Below are 19370 nucleotides of genomic sequence, written 5' to 3'. Positions count from 1 at the left end.
TATACCCTGAGCCACTCCGGACAATGTGTTTGACCCTACAGGCATTGGGAGCTCAGCCAAGAATGCAAATACTTTTCGGAGACTGCTGGGGACCGTGGGATAGCTGGAATCCTCAGTACCCACTCTCTCCCTGAGCGTTCATTTGATTCTTTGGCTTTCCATTACGCTTGTCAAGCAGCACTGTGCTGTGGACTCTGTATCATGGCCAGGAGATTTTTTCAAATGCTTTAGCGTTTCATCTTCTGTAATGGAGCTCTGATAGAACAGATTTGTCTGCCCATACACCAATCAGATCCAGTATGTCCCATACGGTCCATGCTGGAGCTCTTTTTCGATTTGAGACTGCATCGGCACCCGTGCTGATCAAAGCTCCACACTGAGCAAACAGGAAATGCAATTCAAAAGTTCACGGGACTTTTCCTGTTTACCTGGCCAGTGCATCTGAGTTCAGATTGCTGTCCAGAGCGGTCACAATGGTGCACTGAGGTATACCGCCTGGAGGCCAATACCGTCGATTTGCGGCCACACCAAACCTAATCCAATATGGTAATACCGATTTTAGTGCTACTTGTTTCGTTGGGGAGGAGTACAGAAACCGGTTTAAAGAGCCCTTTATACCGATATAAAGGGCCTCGTTGTGTGGACGGGTACAGCGTTAAATCGGTTTAACGCTGCTAAAATCGGTTTAAACGCGTAGTGTAGACCAGGCCTCAGCTTCAGAGGATAACAATTAGGGCCTCATTCCTGCAAAGAATTCACGTGTGCTTAATTTTATGCACTGGTGAGTACTCTCACTGACTGCAGTGCGAGCATTCACAGTACATAAAAATAAGCACATGCATAAATATTTGCAAGATCAGAGTCTAATATAATTTTTATAGGACATAAAAGAAAGCATTAGTGCTGCTTGAGTCTGGTGCTGGGATATTTCTAGGAGACAGTAAAGAGGGATAAAAATGAAAATAAAGCTCAGAATAAAAGTTGCTCATTTTGATTAAAACTATGTTTACTGTATAGTAACCAACGTAAGAAGCTGCCATATGCGACCAAGGGAGAATTTAGAACCACAGGTCCTGTAGATTCACACAGAACCAGGGGAAAAAAAAATACAGTTCTAGTGACCAAGAATGGAGATGGACATAGCAGCTGGAATGGCTTTGAAATATTAAGAAGCAGGTAAGTTTTTTTATTTTTAATGATCAGTACTCAAGAACAAAACAATCCCCCCTTTTCCCTTTAAAATTAAACCAGCTGAATCTGGTAAGTTGGCTACAGGCCTAGAGGACTATTAAAGAACTAGCTTTCAACAAGTACATAAGCCTCTTAAGCATGAATTTCTTTTGTGCCCGCAGAGCTGGATCTCAATTCAGTGAGCTTTGAACTGAATGTTTGGAACTCAAGAAGTAAAACCAGAACTCTGGTGAAGCAGCCAGTTACTCTTACAGCCATGGTTCCCAGCATCCTACACTGCATCCTTAGCAATGTTCTGCAATGGTGATCTATGAGGACCTAACTTCAGTGGAAAAGGGGTTACATCCAGTTCAAACCTCTCTGAGCAGGAGATCTGCTAAAGAGGAATAAGGCAAGCAGTATTCATATTGAGTAAGCCTTCAATATTTTCTCATGACCTTTAATTACCTTCTGGAGGGAGGAGGAAAACAGATCATGTGGTTAGTTCCACCGGGCCACATTTACCCCTAGTATCAATAAATTTGGCCCACTGATGTAAATGGGCCAATTTGGATGAGAGAAGCAAGCAGGATTTGGCCCCAAATGAAGAAAAAACTGTCTTGTAGTGAAGAGGAATATAAGAGAAACTAATTAGGAAGATTACATAGATGTATTTTCCTCATGTACAAAATTATTATACTCTTTCTGTACATATTCTGATCACAATACTGATCAGTGCTCTCTGGAGATATTTTTATTCCAATGAAGCATTAATCAATTTAATTTATTCAGCACTCAATTTTCCCAGCCCCAAGAGCCAAAACACTTGTGCCCTGATATTCAGAGTCCCTGACCACCACAAATCCTATTGCAGTTAATAGAGGCTAGAGGTGCTTCGCATCTTTGAAAGAAAAAAAAAAATAGGCCATTAGTGCACAGTACAACAGTTGTAAACAATTATAAGCCACACTAAAATTGCCACCCTGTTAATACAGGGTGCTGATCACTCAAACATTTTGCTAAGAAGGTGAGACAATACCAAAGAAAATACATAAATCAAAGATGTGGATCTCTAAGCAACCCATAAGGAAAGGGACTGGCCTTCACCCAGCTGCACTGAGAGATGCATCTATAAAACTGAAAGATTTTTGCAATCTATTAACAAATAACGGATCTGGATGTTCTAGAAGTCCCAATTGTACTGAAAAGAGCCTGAAGACCTCACTATACCCATCTTACAAGGATGTTTTCCAATCACATCTAAAAACCAAAAACACAGTATATCAATTATTTGCCACGTTAAATGATTAAAAACATTCAATGGTTGTATAGAAATCTTACTGTTTTGACCCTTGTAACATTTCAGGGAGACCCCCTAGTACCCATCTTACAAGGATGTTTTCCAATCACATCTAAAAACCAAAAACACAGTATATCAGTTATTTGCCACGTTAAATGATTAAAAACATTCAATGGCTGTATAGAAATCTTACTGTTTTGACCCTTGTAACATTTCAGGGAGACCCCCTAGTACCCCGATTTGCATCAGCTAAGGATCTTTATCTTCACTTACCTCAGAGCAATGCCAATTTACACCAGCTGAGGATCTGGCTCATTACGTTTTATATATATATTCAGTTATTCATTTCAAAACCCACGATGAACGCATTCTTCCCCATCTCCCTGAACGCAATCAATAAGTAGCCTATAGACGTACATTAATCTAAAAATACCGGTCTCACAACCAAGTATAGCAGACACACAGAGGAGTTGGTGACTCATCTTAAGAAGGAAAATGTGATTTGTGTGCTCAATTGAACTATTGAAGACCTGCCTTTGACCTGGATAAGGAAGGTGAAGTAAGTATATAACCAAGTATTTTAAGAATTCTACTTGTAGGAGAAACTCTACTGGTCAGTGCTGTGCTGTCTCCCAAATGCATCACTGAGCCCTGCTTCTCTGAAGGGGGATCAGTGATTGACTCATCTAACTGCAGACAAGCCCATTAAACACTTGTTACCATGAGTAGTGGTGTGAATGCATCAAAAAGTTTTATTGACAGGGCCTAAAAAGTCTCAAGCCTGATTTTTTGCTGTCCTGCACCTTGTGTGCTCCCTTATACCAGTGCAAGGTGGGTGTAAAAGGCTATCAATCCGATTCCCCACTTTGTACAGGTGTAAGGCAGCAGAAAACCAGGCCCTTAGTCCAACACAGGGAGAACTCTCTCAGGTCTATATTCAATGGAGTTTATACCCCAAGTGCCACGGGCACTCCACATCCCATGCATTTTCATAAGCCTGCCTCCCTCCTTTTCCTTTCCATCCTTCTTAGGGCTGGGTTTTTTTTTGAGTGATGACATTTTCTACTGTACAATTCATAGATGCCTGGTGACAGGCAGTCTATAAATAGCTTGAATACATACATACACATAGTTACCTGGGACAGAGTATAAAAAAAAAAAAGGCAGTAAATTAAGAGGAAAAAGGTGCATACACCCCCGTAACAGCTAGGTTTTATAGAGAGAGTAAGATGCAGATACACATAGCTTGATGGCACGTGGTGAGGCAGCATTCAACTTTGGCCTGTAAAATGTTTAAGACTCCTTCCCAATGTATTTGAAGGTTACATACCAGCTAGAGATCTCAGTTATCTGATTTTGCAGTCTTCAACAAATGGGACTCTGCGCCTGGCATTGCTCATGAAAATCTTAGCCAACACTTGCTCAGGGCTTTGACGACATAAAGCAGAACTATGTTATTGTATTATTAGAGGTGGGCCTGGACCATGCCTCAGGACTGGCACACTGATGAAGTTCGGATCCAAATCTGAACTCTGTTGCTTGGGCCCATTTTTACTATACTATTATTATTCACTTTGATGATAATGCTGTAAGAAAACAAGGACTTTTGTAGCTGTAAAACTCAGCAATATTGTCCCTTCTCTATACAAGCCCCCATCTGTTAGTCTGTCTCTTCATTCATATTAAGACTGTTCAAACCTTGCAGCATTCACTCTATAAAGGAGTCTGATAACTACACTCTGCAATTTGAATTGCAAAGGTTGTAAGTGACCTGATCTCTGCAGGTTGCTTGAAGGTATCCCCAGACCCAGTCCCACCCAAGCCCACCTGTCTCCAAAACACACACTGCCTCTTCTACCTTGTGGTGCTCCTTGAGCTTGTTTGGGGAGCAGTGAGGGAGGAAATTCACTATTGGCTCAGCTGTGTCAGTACACTCAACATGCTGACCCAACTATCCTGAACATGGGCTGAGGTTTGCAGGGGCATCAAGTGTTTCAGGTCAAGTAGGTCTGAAGTTCAAGGCATGCATTTTACATAGCTGCATCTCACATGTTATGCACATAAATTTAGTTAGGTGTTGATCAGTATAGAAGCAAAAGCTAAACCAAGGCTTTACCCTCTAAAGACTCCAGCTTAGTTTGCCAGGTCTTCTGTAAAGTTCTGTGGTGCTCTGTTTGTGGATACATTTTTCTGGGGTTAGGGGCAGGGGGAGTTTAAAAGAAATTTTTTTGTATCGTGTTTTCCAGTTATATGGCTTGAGATAGAAGTTTATATTTAGGATCGCATAAAGCAGGCTGGAGGCTATACTGCCCTGAGAGAAACCATGCCCAGGCAAACTCAAATGTACATACCTTCTATAAACAGGGTTTCTTAAACTGGGGGTCGGGACCCCTCAGGAGATCATGAGATTATTACATAGGGAGGGGAGTTTAACAAGCTGTCAGCCTCCATCTCAAACCCTGCTTTGCCTCCAGCATTTATAATGGTGTTAAATATATTTAAAAATGTTTTTAATTTATAAGGGAGGGGGTCACACTCAGAGGCTTGCTGTGTGAAAGGGGTCACCAGTACAAAAGTTTGAGAACCACTGCTCTATAATATTAAACAGGAAGCTCAATAGTACACCTAGAACTGATCTAGCAAAGCAAAAGAATGAAAAGAGTGGTGCAAAGTTTGTACGATATTTTCCAACTTATCTTTTTCTTCACAATTCTTTTTATTAGCCTGAAACACCTGATTGAAAACCCAATGACTGGACGAATGTTTGGAGGAAGCCCTTATTCAGTCAAGTCTTAATTTAGTGATGCCTTCTGGGAGTTTTAAAAATGACTTGGGTCCAAACACCTACCTCCAGATGTCTTTAATGGGAGTTAGGCACCTAACTACCTTTGAAGATCTGGGCATTAGGGAGCACCTGTAGCTCCCACCAACTTCAGCTGGGGCAGTGTGTGTGCTGGGCAGGTATGAAAGTCAGGCCCTTTGTGATTTGCAGGCTGCTAAAACTCTTGATATTATGGCTCTTTGCCTACAATTGCATGAGCTAAGGATGGAGGGAGGATCAGATCTTCCTTTCTGATCCATTAGCCAGACATCTCTACTTGCTAGCATTAAGATCAACGTACAGCTTTTACTACGCAGGAATTAACAACAAATTGAAAACAGAAGTGTTCTAGTGCTAACACAAGAATACGTTAAAAGCTTTTTCATGGCTGACATGTCAAATGCTTTAACATGCGGACAGTGTGTTGTGTCATTACTAAGTCTGATAGAAATACATTCTGTGGATAACAACAAAATATTGCATTCAACATTTTTTTTTTAAAGTAAAACTTGTGTAATGACTGAGCCATTCTACTGAATCCAACCCACTAATTCCACTGTGCCCTCCAATACAGCAAATGTTCTGTAATTAGGCATCAATTTGCAAAAACGTGCCCATCAAGTTCTAGTACCTTTCCTAAGGATCCTGTCTATGCTTCAGGACTAATGAAGTGAGAGGACCCTTGTTCTCACACAAGTATGGTTGCAACTCAGTTAAAACATGACATCTGTGTTTTCCAGATCCTTTATCTTGTTATATATGCAGCATACACATATCTCACCTACAGCTGGTGATAGGCAGTGACACTGGCAGTACTCTTTAGCATTAAACCCAATCTAGATTGCAGAAAATCCTTCCATACCAAATATCAATTTTGTTCCCCATACAGAAATTGGGCTAAGTCTCTCAATGCCCTCAAACTCCTGTTTACTTCAAAGTTAATAAAATGTGATGACTAGTAAATGCTAGAAACCTCTAACTGATCTCAGATAGCTTTTCTATGCACACGAATGTCACCATATTTTTAAAGCATGTAGTTTTATTTTCTTGCACACAGAACCGATAATATATAGACCATTAATTACTGCAACAGTTGTTGCATTAGGGATTAGAATTCTCACTGGAATAGAAATTAAGTGAGTAACCAGCTTTTCTGTTCAGTTCATGGAGAAGCTTTTCAAAGGAGGCCTTGTGTATCTAAGCAGTCATTTATCCAGCCCTGCTGAGATAGTCTGGCTCTGTCAGACTTGATAGTATCCTCTATTATTTTAAGTCTCCAAAAATACATAATTTGCTGAGTCATCTTTTCATAAATACTATTTAGCTTTCCCTTCACTTTTTAAAAAAAAACTTCCTAATTTATGTAATAAAAAGATGCTTACTCACTATATTTTAAATGGTACAGCCTCCAACAGAAAATAAACCCAATATTTAGCTACATTTGCAGCATGTTGTTCCTCCTTACATTGCTCATAAATAAGGCTATATTATCCTCCTCTTCATTGCTGTCATTCTAAATTTATTGTAGATGTTTGAAATTAAAATAGATAATCAGGTTTAGCATTTAAAGAAATCTTTTCATATGTCTTCAAAGAAGGGTTGTCAAATGACATAATATTCACTGGATGCACCAGATGCACACTATTCAGGGCCCAATGACATTCCACACTCCCTGCATCCTTGCATTAAGGGCTTGTCTACACCAGTGGTTCTCAAACTTGTTCCGCTGCTTGTTCAGGGAAAGCCCCTGGCAGGCCCAGTTGGTTTGGTTACTTGCTCTGTCCACAGGTTCAGCCAATCGCGGCTCCCACTGGCTGTGGTTCGCCGCCCTAGGCCAATGGGGGCTGCAGGAAGGGCAGTCAGTATGTCCCTCGGCCCACGCCGCTTCCTGCAGCCCCCATTGGTCTGGAGCAGCGAACCACGACCAGTGGGATCTGCGATCGGACGAACCTGCAGACGTGACAGGTAAACAAACCGGCCTGCCCCACCAGGGGCTTTCCCTGAACAAACGGCGGCCAAAGTTTGAAAACCATTGGTCTACACTATACTATTCATGTAGCTGAAGTTGCGTATCTTAGTTCAACCCTGCATGGTAGTGTATACAAGCCCTAAGAGTAGGAACCAGTCTACCTTTCCATTTCTGCTTGATGATGCTGCAGACCAGTAGGAACATTTCAGTTGTGATAGTTTTATACTGAAAGACTCCTCATCATGGGATAATTACTGATGAAGCCAGCTAAGGTCAGAAACTTTAAGCATTCAGAAGTGGAACATAGCGAACTGCAGCCAGCCACGGTGGCATGCCTGCTGGCCTTTCCTGCCCCGGAGATAAGGATTAATGTTTTAGTTTTCATTCAAATGATGTTTGCTATAAGACTGCCAAAGTTCTAAGTCACTAATTTTACTAGTGGTCTTTTACCACTTTCACTAGCGATACAATGACTTACAAAGCCATGTACACAAATATAGTGGAACAGATAAGAAATGAACTGCAACCTACATTTAGCATGTGGGAGATTATATTTGTAAAATGTTTGCTTAGCAATGTGCCTATGGGTTCACTTAATCAAGCCAAGTATCCGTATACAACCAGACTGCATAGTGACAAGCATTAAACAAATAAGAAGGCGTGTGTGTCTGTGTGTGCGTGCGCATGCATCAGGTCTGTGTTGAACCTACAACATTTTAATTTGCAAACTAAATCCCGCAGTTTGTTTTGGAGGGGTTAGAAGGAAATCAAACCCCACAAGTCCACTTGAGCATTCAAGTTCAGCATATTTAAATCTCCAAAGTGACAGGAGATATTCATATCAAACATAGTCAATAAGAGTTTGGGATCTGATATCCAATGTGCCTGTGACCATCATCCTCTGCTTGTGAATCTTTGGCCAACACAGGCTGGTTATTAGCACTGCTAGGAAGCCAGTGAATCTTCCTCCTCTTAGCTGGCCTCCTGTGCTCCATCATCCCCTCAGCACTGGGGAAATATCTGTAGGGCATGAGGGGGCTAAGAAGGGAGGACATCCTGGGACCACTTTGGGAAGGGATAGGTCTAGGAGCATGTGCACGCACACGTACACGCACACAAACACTTTCCCATAGGCAAGAAGCAGGTTTTGAAGCTAGGCGGACATGTCTCATAAAATGCCATTTAAATAGTTAGCCAGTCTCTGGTACTATAAAAAAACCCTCATGCTTAATGCCAAGTAAGAACCATGGTTAAAAACAGAATGCAAGATACTAGGTCCACAACTTGAGATCCTTGCTTAATTTTTTTACACTGTCATTATCCAGGAAAACTCCAACTCATTTCTATGTGCGTTTGGCTAAGGGCTGAATAAAATCAGAGTAGTGAGGACCTCAGGATTTGGCCTTTAGAAAACAGAGTTCAATCATCATGGGCTAGATTCTCAAAGTGACACAATTAGCATTACTAAGTTTGCACTGATCAAATATCCTGGGTAATCAGAAGAAAACTCTACCTACATCTGGAGGCTTCTATCATCTCAGCCTGACAAACACGTCTCAGAAAGGCTGTTTCAGAAGAATTCTGCACAGCCTGCTCACACTGGGGAACCCACTACTTTTATATACTTAGTCCCAATGCAACTCATTCAATAGCCTTGCTGGGCTGCTCTGTATATGCAACCTAGAGCTCTAGCAATAGCCGGAACCATTTTATCAGAAGGATTTTAGAATCACAACTAGACAATTCTTACATGAAGAGCAAATGCCTTAAACTTAATAAAAACTCATTGTTTTTGCAGTTGAGCTTCTCAGCCCGTTGCATAGCCATATTCACATCGTCAGCCACCTGTGGAATTACCGCCTTCAGGAATTTGAGCCTTCATCACAGTAAGTACTAGATCCTTTTCCCCCTTTATGATTGTTAGAAGACATCTGAAAAAACAAGAACACTTCACAACCCACGATTTTTGTGGTTAATATTTTATCCTTATAAAGCTACCGTATAAAGGTTTTTAAAGGGCTCCTCCCTCCTACCCCTAATTAAAAATTAACAGAAACGCATTATAAATTATTCTTTTTTACAGTGAAAAAAGGTCTCGAGTTACATTATATATAAGCTTCCATTCACTATTATGCAGTCCCTCTTCTTGCTCAGCTTGCGCCCTGCCTTTGGTCAAACAGGATGTGCCCAGAAGGTTGTAAAATGTATGCCCTACCTTTCCGGAGCCACTTAGAGACCCTACTGCTTGTGCGATTTCACAGCTGGTAATTAGCTAACGCTTTCCTCCTTTTATGAGAGACCTACCACCAATGCAAGAGTCCTTGCTCTGTTCTGCAGTGGGGCAGAATTTACAACACTCGATTATTGAAGCAATCAACAGATTATGCAACTAAATCCTACCTCTATGCAAGTCCGAGATAAACATACTTTCAGTGCTGGGGTGAACTGATTAGGCTCTTAGAACATATATTTTGCCTTTGATCCAATTAGCTCATTGTTGAGAATAAATATGCCAAGATCTTGGGCAGAAATACTTGTTACGGAACTGCTGCTAACTTCTGAATGTCCCACCCCCTCCCCAATCTGCAAACCGTGGAAAGTAGTTAAACTAGGCTAATATCAGCTTAGTCTGCATTAGACACATCACCACTATTCAGAAAGTAACCCTTGATGTACCAAATATTTTAGTTCATGAAGGCAGATTGCTCTATTTCAGTATAGTTTTCAGTGATTTATAACACTATGCTTAAGTCTAGACAACACAACATTGATTGCTTAATGATTCTGACACAAATGTATGTGAAATAGATTTTGAAAGTTTTGCAACTCCTGGCCATATGAAATGAGGACAAAGGGTTTTGGTTGTAAATCTGTAACAATAAATACAAAGTTTTTAGAAGGCAGAAGGAAGGGTCCTCTTTTGCTAAGTAATGATCAGAAAATGAAGACAAACTAAAGCTTCTGACACAAAGTAAATCAGTGGAGTTTTTGTATGTTGAAAAAATTGTTGTACTTTGAATAGAATGAACACAAACTAAAATCTTATTCCAAAAATATCTTAATAAAATGCTTCAAGAACAAAACTACTTACGCAGACTATTGCCAACACAGCTATTACGTTCAAAGGGCTGCAGATAAACATTATTTTAGCCAGAGTGGCTTTTTGTCAAGGGTATGCTTGTCACCAATAAAATCTCTACAAAAGCTTTTGCAATTCATTAAGCTACTTCTCTGAAGAATTCTACAGTAAGAGTCTCTATGGAGGCAGAGTGGTAGAGACATAATAGTAACAAATGTATGCAAAAATTTGAGTCAACAGTCACTAATTTGACTCAAATATAGATTCTGTGCAATCAAACTTAAAGAATTGCCTTGGGAACAATGATGTAAGTAGAAAATTTTATTTTCAAGGAACGTTGGGCCAGATCCTCTGCTGTTGTACATCAGCATCACTCTACTGATTTAAATGAGGCCATGTCAATTTATATAAGCTAAGGATCTGGCCCCTTATTTCAAACTGACTATAAAATGGCAGATGCTTTTAAAGCTAGTTAAAAATATATATTTATCAGGTGTCCTCAGGGTCAAACCCAGCTCTAAGAAAGGATACTCCAATGGTATGAGACAATTGCTTTTTCCTAATTGAGCTGTTGGCTTGCACAACAGAATCTTTGCAGTCAGAGAGGCAGACAAAGGCAGCCAGTGGGGCATTGCATGAGAGCAGTAGCTCAAAGGAGAGAAACAAATAAATATTTTTAAACTTGTCTCTGTTTAAAAAGAAATTTACTTCCTAATAATACACGGTTGCCATCTTTTTCAGCAGGGCTTTATGGGTGAATATATTTATGGGTAAATATATTTATTTACGGGTACCTCTTGAAGAGAGCACTCTCAGTTATTCTCTGGACAGCTCACCTGCAGCTTGCAGTACTTGGTTTTGCCTATACAGAGCAAGAAATGCTTTAGAATTTATTATTAGAAATGCCGAGCCACTTCGTGATGAAGTGTTCTGCCTTTTAGAAGGGTAGACGTGCCTAGTGGTCAGCCCACCCCCTTCACATAGCATGGCCCTTTAAGCATCTGAAAGGTCTGATTATATTTACAAGGACTTGGGAGAGAGGAAGTGATCCCAGCAGTAAATAGAGTCCAGGAGGAAATCCCATTACTATTTCTTAATGGGCCTGAGCCCAGGAGCCTTGCAGAATGGGAGGGGCAAGGTTTTCCTCTCCGCAGCCAATTGAGGATGAGCTGGGAGAAGGGGATCAGCACAAAGGTTGCCCCCTCCCTCTTCTAGCAGTGTAGCTACCAATAGGAGAAAGTTGCCAACCCTCTGATCCTAGAGAATAAGTGGGGACAGCTGAGAGAGAACCTGGCTAAGGCCCTACAGCAGTCTAACTCACAACCCCACTCCAAGAGGAGAGCTGGGTATTCCTGCTTTAAAGAGAGGGATAGAAAGTGCTTGAATTACCCAGATCCAGGAAGAGGGCTGGTGCTCCTGCCACAGAGAGGAACAGTGTCTGAAAGGTAGTCCTGAGAATACTGGGAACAGGACTCTGACTACAGGCTTCAGAGGAAACCCAAAAACCGGAGAAGCTTTTGTTTATTTGGGACTTTTTTATGGACTGTTTTGCATGAGGTTTAATAATAAATCAACCCCAAATAGAGTATTATTGAATCAGGAGGGCCTTGAGTGGAGTTATTCGGTTTCTAAGAGGGGAAACTGAGGCAGAGTGTAGCTATAACAGCAAATCCTCCTAGTATAGATATAGCTTATACCAACAAAAAGTGCTTTTGCCAGAATAGCTTATACTTGTTACCTGAGCAAAATAAGCTATATCAGCAAAATCATTTTAATGCAGGGCTTCTCAAACAAGGGTCGCCGCTTGTGTAGGGAAAGCCCCTGGCAGGCTGGGCCAGTGTGTTTACCTGCCCTGTCCGCAGGTCCGGCCAGTCGCGGCTTCCACTGGCTGTGGATCGCTGCTCCAGGCCAATGGCTGTGGCGGGAAGCGGCGCGGGCTGAGGGATGTATTGACCGCCCTTCCTGCCACCCCCATTGGCCTGGAGCGGCAAACCACGGCCAGTGGGAGCCACGATCAGCCAAACCTGCAGACGCAGCAGGTAAACAAACTGGCTCAGCCCGCTAGGGGATTTCCCTGAACAAGCGGCGGCCCTAGTTTGAGAACCACTGATCTAGGGAACAGCACTAGTCCTCTCACTCTCTGTTACGGTAGCTGCAGACTTGCCAACCTTCTCAATTCAGAAACAGGTTTACATACAGATACTGAAAAATGTTTAGGCTATCTGTGGGCACCCTCAGAAAGGACAAATTCTTTTGCAGGACTTCAAGGGGGTTGAAAGCACAGCAAGTCACACAAGTAATAATAGTTTTCTCTAAGAGCACTTAGCTTCAGACCTCAAAGGGTGTTTCAGGTACCAAGAATGTAAATGAAGTAAATAATGTGAAAATAAGGTGTGGAGAAGACAAAGGCCTTATTTTTGGAAGTGCTGAGCACCCAAAACTCCAGCTGAAGTCAATGGGAGTTGCAGATGCTCAGCACCTCAGACAGGTTCTAAGGCCCAGATTTTTAAAAGTATTTAGGCATTGTGGTGCTCAACATTGCAACACATGATTTAGGAGCCTAAATCTCATTTTCAGAAGGGATGTAGGCACTTAGGAGTCTAAATCCCATTTACTGCTCCTAAATACCTTTAAAATTCTGGTCCTAACGTCTACTTTAATACAAATATGATGAATACTTACTGAGGCCTAAGCATGTTAAATGAGCTAGAATTTATCTTAATACAGTCCACAAATACAAAGAATGCTACCTCTACATTTTGTGCTGACTATTCCTCATTAAAGGCCTGATGCAAAGCCCAGAGGTCAATGGAAAGTCGCCAATTTTTCTTCACTGGGCTTTGGCTTAAGCCATAATTCTCCAGACAGAAACAGTTATATCAGTAAGTGAAAATATTTTTTAAATGTTTCCAGTCAAACAAAACTTTTTGACAGAAATAAATAAATATACCAACTGGGCTTCTCTTATGTACATCCCACCTTATTATGCCATACCAATTTGTATGCAGAACACCAAGTTTGCTTTGAAATTTAAATTTAAATGGTCTCACTCAAACCTATGGGGATAAGTATCTTGTCCCAACAATAAAGTGATTCTAGACTCCAGGGGACTGATCTTAAGCTTCTGGTAGTCAGCAGAAAGACACCTAGTGACTTCAGTGTGTACTCGATTGGGTCCTTGGTGTCTTTCATTCTTCTCCTATTTTACAATCCCATATTAATCTAAACATCAGGATTAGCACTTTTAGGTTATGCAGCTGATTTAGATAATGGTTGCTCATGCTCCTTTTTACAACCTAGCAAAGTGGCTATAATCGCTGACTAGAAACCTCAAAGCAACAACCGTATTAATAAGTGGCTTAAAAAATCATATGCCTATGGAAAAACCTGTCACTATTAGAAATGATAACTATGGAAAACATCCATTTATTACATTATCACACAAAAGCTATGTAAGCATTAAATCTTAACATTTCCCTTATTATAAGGCCATTTTTGTCTGTATTACTCTTATTTATTATTATTTTATATTTGTATTGATTATGCTGTACATATTTTTGACCATTTATGAAAAATGGCAGAAGGAAATATGTGTTATGAATGGAGTGCTAACTTAATAAACGGATACTAATGTGAGACCTGCAGATTATCATTCCCCCCAGATTTCCTTATTCTGCAAATACATGAGAGAATGAGAGAATAGATCTTCAAAGTGCTTTACAAAGGAGGTAAGGTGAATGAGGTAATAGCATTTATTGGACCAACTTCTTTCACCAGCAGAAGTTGGTCCAATAAACGATACAACCTCACCCATTTGTCTCTCTCATGTTTTAACTGATATTTCAAAATAGTCAGGAGAACTTTTCTATTCATTATCAGGTTTGGTAAATTTTCCTCATACCTATATGTGAGCACACACACATACACTTTTAGTTTCTACAACACTTCATTTTGCAGCTTATATTTCTTCCATTATTTCTTTGTTCAGAAAAGTCCCTATAACTAGGCTACAGCTCACATAAAAGATCTTCCCTTTTTCTGTTGCAAAAAGGCAGTTTCTAAAATCTACTCTCTAGATATTTGTCATGGTCTCTAAAGCATTCTACTTGCTCAGATCTCTTCCTGGCAAAATAAGTAAAGTTTTCAAAGTGTTAAAGTACAGAGGCACAGAGCTGAGTGCTCAGACAGCTTATTCTTCAGTCTCAATGGCTGAGAACTTTGCCTTTTCAATCGTGTTTGAGCAAATAAAGCGAATAGAGAATATGCAAATAGCCTTTCCTAAATGAAACACAAGACTGAATTGTTGTTGGCAGGTCACAGTATCACACCACCCTCACCAGCCTGTCAACTGAAAGGATTTTTTTTAAATATTATCATCATCATTCAGATAGCTGGCTGGAGTGTCCAGTTAGAATAAGACTGTTCTCACTACACAACAAAAAAATCCTTTCAGGCAAAATAAAATTAGGACTCAAGCATTACACTGAACTGCAGTTGGAAGGTTATTTTTGTTCACTAAGACTGGATATGGGGGCTTTGGGGTTTTTTTTGTTTTTTTTTTTACTGGAAGACTATTCCAGGCCATTCCCAATCTGCTGTCTTGTCAGAGCAAACTAGGAAGGCCAATTACAAAACTCCAACCATTTACTGAAGGGACAAAATATGCCAAATAGCTGATAAGTTGCATTGCTGCTGTCTTCTAAAGGAAAGGAAAACCAGTTCATACTGAAAGCCCTTATGGAAAAGTCAGGGATAAAACCAATAGGTAAAAATTAAAAGGATTCGTGGATATTACTCTAAAACTCCCCTAGTAATATAATAGGGAATGAGATCATTTGGACAGAATTTGTGAGCCAATCTACAGAATTCAACAAACAGCTACAATCCAAGCTGTACAATTCTAAAGGCTGGTCTAAATATTCTGTAAAGTGTTGAAAATTATCAACTGAATTCTGTAGGACTTTTCCATAATTACTGAACAGAGTTCACCTAAAAGTCATCTCCTTGGTGTAGCATTGAATCATGTTTTGTATAGGAACAATTAGCCAGGGCCAGCTCTAGGTTTTTTGTGGCCCCAAGCAAAAAATATTTTGGCTTCTCCCAACTCCAGCCCTAGGTTCTCACTCACCCTCACCCCCTGCCACCCCAACCCTAGGCTCTCTCTCCCTGCCACCCGCACCAGCCCTGGCATCCCTGGGCTCTCTCTCCCACCCCCACTCGCAGCCTCTGCCACCCCAGCCCTGGCAGCAGGGCCGGCGCAACCCATTAGGCGACCTTGGCAGTCTCCTAGGGCACTAACATTTGGGGGGCGGTGACAGCCCTGGCGGTCATCAGTGGTATTTCGGGGGCGGGACTTTCCGCTGCCTCTGTCAGGGGCGCCATTTTGGGGGCAGGACCTTCCGCTGCCTAGGGCGCCAAAAAGTCTGCCGACACTCCTCCCTGGCAGCCCTGGGCTCTCTCTCCCCCCTCCACCCACCCGTACCACCTTCTGCCCCAGCCGTGGCAGCCCTGGGCTCTCTCTCTCCCCCACCACTCATACCCTCTGCCACCCCAGCTCTGGGCTCTCTCTTCCCCCCCTCACCCATACCACCTTCCACCCTGGCAGCCCTGGTCTCTCTCTGCCCCCCACCAAGCACACCTCCTGCCGCCCCAGCCCTGGGCTCTCTCTTCCCCCACCCCACCCGTACCACCTTCCATCCTGGCAGCCCTGGGCTCTCTCTCTCTGCCCCACCACCCATACCCTCTGCCACCCCAGCACTGGGCTCTTTCTTCCCCTCCCACCGCACCCCCTGCCACTCCAGCCTTGGGCTCCCCACTCCCCACTCTGACTCTGCCCACTCCCCCATTGCCTCCAGCTGGTCTGGCGCTGGCAGGTTCAGGGTAAGCACCTCAGCCCAGGGTCCCTCCAGCCAGGGCTCCCGCCTCTAGGACTGGCCAGGACCCGGGAGGGCAGAGCTGGCGGACCGCCCCAGCAGGGGGCTGAGGAGCCGGGGCAGGGTAACCTCAGAGGTAGTGGAGCCCCGGAGAGCAGGACATGGGCCCTACAGGGCAGCGCCCTGCCCTCTATGGCCCTGCTGCTGCTGCTGTTTCTGGCTGCCCTGCTGCAGTCCCTGGGTGGCTCAGGCTGCTTTGCCCAGCCCCAGCTGCGGCGCTGAGGGGGCAGCCGCCCTGTGGCACCTGCAAGCAGCTCCATGTGCCCTGTGAGGCAGCCTCCAGCCCGAGTGTTCCCCGCAAGGAGCCAGCAAGGCCCAGCAACAAGGTGCGGTGCTGCTCCCCCACTGTGCAAACCACAGCAGCCCCAGGGCATCCCCCGCGAACGACGTGCTGCTTCTGCCAGACCCGGCTCTAGGCTTTTGCTGCTGGAAGCAAAAAAAAAAAAAAAAAAGGATGGCCAGAATGCTGCCCTTGAAAATGTGTCACCCCAAGCACGTGCTTGGTTTGCTGGTGCCTAGAGCCGGCCTTGCACTTAACTTCCAATATAAGACATTTCAGATGTCTAAAATTTGGGAGAGATGTATTAGTGTTTTTGTTTTCTTTTTTCTTTACTAATTTAAGATGGGATTTTTTTTAAAGTGTCAATGATTTAAGAGCACAAATCCCATTGACTTTCAATGAGATTTTCACTCCGAAGGGGTGGTCTCCACCATTAACTTGCACTGAAATGACTAAATCAGTTATTATTTTATTATTTCAGTGCAAGTCTGTTTGTGGACAGTTATTTCAGATTCAGATTAGCTGAAATTGTTAAGCAATTGATTTGGTGCAGACTTGCACCATAAAAACCAAAAGGGGTGAATTAAAATTGATTTAGTTATGTCAGTACCAGTTTGTATGTATACCCACCCTTAGGTGCTTTTGGAAAATCCCCTCCCAGGAAGATAACATTGCGGCAATGAATACTCTCATTCAAATTTTGCTGATGCAGTCTGTCAGGAGGACTTAAGGAAACCAGTCCCAACTTAGAAAGACTGCCCTCTAGCTTCAAAATAAGTTATTTTAATTCTGAGTTTCTTACTCACTACAGTGTGTATAGCATCACTATATTGGAAATAACTGGAAGATATTAAAAATCGACAACAAGGAGGCAGACGGGTATTGGCTTGTCTAATTATTGGATTACAGCTGGATTTTGCTATTTTTGGGGTTAGCCTAATTTGCGGGTATTTTCTTGCACTGCATAATTTTGTGGGGGATTTTAAGTAATTGCTGGCAGCACAGAACAAGTGGCTTTTTGTTTCGGAAGTCAAAATAAACATGGCTCTAATCCTGCCCAGGCGGAGTCATTTGCAAGACTGAGCCTAAATAAACAAAAACACAATAAACAATGACCCCAAATGATAATAAATGAATAACAATATATTTAGCCGGAACTGGAGGAAGAAATGAAATGAATATTTAGTGTAATTATAAATTCTCAAAGCAAACCCAGATGGCAACTAGTCCGTCATTCAGAAAACAACTCAAGTGTCAAGAATCTCAGACAGCACTAGTAAAAACCTAAATGAAATAACACGGTAGACTAAAAATATTACTTCAAAGGGGATACACCCTTTTACTATTCTAACTCGTGCCGTTGCCTTGAGACATTTGCAATAGTTTGTACTGTGGGATAGAGTGCACTGAGCGGAGAGCTGCCAGTCCTAATCTGGAAATCTTTCCTCTGACCAGAAAGTCTTTCCAGCATTTCTAGAGTCTGTGTGAGCTGAGTGGTTATTTCTTGAGGGAAAAGGCCATTAGCATTGCCGGAGACTCCCCAAGGGATCCTTACCAGCCAGCACACAGCAGAGCAGCCCTGAGGCTACAACAAGTTGCAGTGAGGGCCTGTGTGGTCCCCATTTGCCTCCAGGATTGTTTTGGGAGGGAAAGGCAGTGTATCACCACCTTGAACTCTCTTCATTGGTCAGTTGCTAGGGCCCTACCATATTCATGTTCCATTTTGGTCAATTTCATGGTCACAGGATTTTAAAAAATCATAAATTTCATGATTTCAGCTACTTAAATCTGAAATTTCATGGTGTTGTAATTGTAGGGGTCCTGACCCAAAAAGGAATTGTGGGGGGGGGGGGAGAGTCCCGTTACTGCTGCCCTTACTTCTGCGCTGCTGATGGTGGGGCACTGCCTTCAGAGCTGGGCACCTGGCCGACAGCTGTTGCTCTCCGGCCGCCAGCTCTGAAGACAGTGCAGAAGTAAGGCTGGCATTAGGCACCAATTCCATGGCTGCTCCTGGGCTCGAACACCCACAGGAAAAAAAAAGGTGGGGGCTGAGCACCCACTGGCAGCCCTCCTATCAACGCCTCTCTCTCCCCCCAGCACCCCCTGCTTGCGCATGGGAGGCAAGTTTGTAGAAATTTTGGTGGTGCCTAGAACCCGCCCCCAACTCTGCCCCCTCAAACTCTGCCTCCACCTGCCTAAGGCTCTGGGTGGGATTTCAGGGGGAGAGGTCTAGGGTGCAGGTCCTGGGCTGGGGATTAGGGTGCAGGAGGAGTGCAGGCTTTGGGAAGGAGTTTGGGTGCTGGGTGCAGGCTCCGGGCTGGGGCAAGGGGTGGGTGTGCAGGAGGGGGTGATGGCTGCAGGCTTTGGGACAGAGTTTGGGTGCAGGCTCTGGGCTGGTGGTGGGGGTGTAGGAAGGAGTGAGGGGTGCAAGCTCTGGGAGGGAGTTTGGGTGCTGGGTGCAGGCTCTGGGCTAGGGCAGGGGGTGAGTGTGCAGGAGGGGGTGAAGGCTGCAGGCTTTGCGACAGAGTTTGGGTGCAGGCTTGGCTGGGGGTGGGGGTGTAGGAAGGGGGAGGTGCATGCTGGGGCAGAGGATCAGGCGGCAGGGGAATGAGGGTTGGGGCTGAGGATGAGGGGTTCATGATGCGGGAGGGCTCAGAGCTGGGGCATAGGCTCAGGGTGCAGGGGAATGAGGGTTGGGGCTGAGGATGAGGGGTTCATTATGCAGGGAGGCTCAGGGCTGGGGCAGAGGATTAGGGTGCAGGGGGATGAGGGCTCTGGCTGGGGCTGAGGATTCGGGTGCAGAGGGATGAGGGATCTG

The 19370-nt window shown here is 43.3% G+C and overlaps 1 protein-coding gene across 6 annotated transcripts in view; it reads right to left on the bottom strand.

Moving 5' to 3' along the window:
- Positions 1-19370, bottom strand: part of ACSL6 (acyl-CoA synthetase long chain family member 6) — a 113469-nt gene that overhangs the window by 79484 nt on the left and 14615 nt on the right. For 2 of the 6 annotated variants that reach the window (XM_032769132.2, XM_032769134.2), the window contains exon 1: positions 9476-9606. The exons of the other annotated variants lie outside the window; for them this stretch is intronic. The gene's annotated coding sequence lies outside the window, so the exon portion shown is untranslated. Of the gene's footprint in view, positions 1-9475; positions 9607-19370 lie in introns of those variants that run through there. 6 annotated transcript variants of the gene reach the window in all.

The sequence above is a fragment of the Chelonoidis abingdonii genome, chromosome 7, assembly GCF_003597395.2.
Source record: "Chelonoidis abingdonii isolate Lonesome George chromosome 7, CheloAbing_2.0, whole genome shotgun sequence".
NCBI classification, from domain to species: Eukaryota; Metazoa; Chordata; order Testudines; family Testudinidae; genus Chelonoidis; species Chelonoidis abingdonii.
Note: the sequence above shows the minus strand (reverse complement) of the source record. Positions and strands in the feature narration are given on the sequence as shown.